Source organism: Vulpes vulpes, chromosome X, assembly GCF_048418805.1.
Source record: "Vulpes vulpes isolate BD-2025 chromosome X, VulVul3, whole genome shotgun sequence".
Taxonomy (NCBI): Eukaryota; Metazoa; Chordata; class Mammalia; order Carnivora; family Canidae; genus Vulpes; species Vulpes vulpes.
In genome coordinates, this window is record NC_132796.1 from 69,288,353 (window position 1) to 69,289,845 (window position 1,493).

A 1,493-nucleotide genomic window follows, 5' to 3' on the forward strand; every position below is an offset into this window, starting at 1 on the left:
CCAATGGACTGTGGCAACCAGATGGATGATTCTTGGAAGCTTACCAACTCCAAGGTCCTGCACAGATAGCACACTAAGGCACATTTCTTAGTCTTTCTATGAAGTAAGCCACTTTTCTTCTCTTGGAACTTTGGACTGAGGTTCAGGCTTCAGGTTTTGCACACATTTAGTGTCCCCATGGAGCTGCTCTCAAGGAATGTAGGCTGTGGATACTATCTTGGTGCTCTGACCTCTGCCTTCCTCTGGCTCTGGTTCAACAGTATTTCCCAGGATGATGACATAAACTCATCTGGAGCCCCAATTTTTGTGATTACTCTCCAAGAACACCTCCAGATTACCTGTCTTTGATGGGTTTTGCTTCTGGCCCCTCAGGACTATATATTTGCATACTTTTAAAAAGTGCTGCTTGAAGGTCTAGCTTCCAATCAGCCTGAATCTAAATGATGTTTTCCCCCCTTTAGGGTGTTTGACATCATTAATTGTCAGGGAAATGCAAATAAAAACCACAATGAGACATCACTTCACACTTTTTAGGGTGGCTATTATCAAAAAGCAAGAAATATTAAGTGTCAGTGAGATTGTGGAAAAAGGGAACACTTGTGCATCATTGATGAGAATGAGAAATATAAATTGGTGTCACTCACTATGGAAAACAGTATGGAAGTTCTTCAAAAAAATTGAAAATAGAACTGCTATATGACCCAGCAATCTCACTTCTGAGTTTTTATAGAAGGTAAACAAAAATATTAATTTGAAAAGATATATGCATCCCCATGTTTCTTGCATCACTATCTACAATAGCTAAGATGTAGTAACTACATAAATGCCCATTAGTAGATGAAATAATAGGGAAATCATGATGTTATAAGTATTCAGCCATAAGAAATAAAATTTTGCCATTCACAACTGCATGGATAAACCTGAAGGTTATTACTCTAAGTGAAGTAAATCATGCAAAACAAACAAAAACAAAAACAAAAACAAAAAACAAATACTGTATGATTTCACTCATATGCAGAATTGAAAAAAAAAAAAACCAAGTTCATAAATACAGAGAACAGATTGGCAGTTGCCAGAGGCAGGTAGGGGAGTGAGTAAAATTAGTGAAAACATTCAAAACGTACAAATTTCCAGGGTGTTTGAGTTGCTCAGTTGGTTAAGTGTCTGTCTTCAGCTCAGATCATGATCCCAGGGTCCTGGGATAGAGCTCTGCGTTGGGCTCCCCATTCAATGGAAAGCCTTCTCCCTCTCCCTCTGACTGTCATTCCCCCTGCTTGTGCTCTTTCTTTCTCTATGAAATGAATAAATGATTTTTTTAAAAAAAGGTACAAATTTCCAGTTGCAAAGTAAATAAGTAATGGGGATATAATATACAGCACAGTGACTATAGTCAACAATAAGGTATTGCATATTCGAGAGTTGCTAAGAGAATAGATTAATAAATTCTTTTCAGAAGAAAAAGATTAGAACTGTGTATGATGATAGATGTTAAC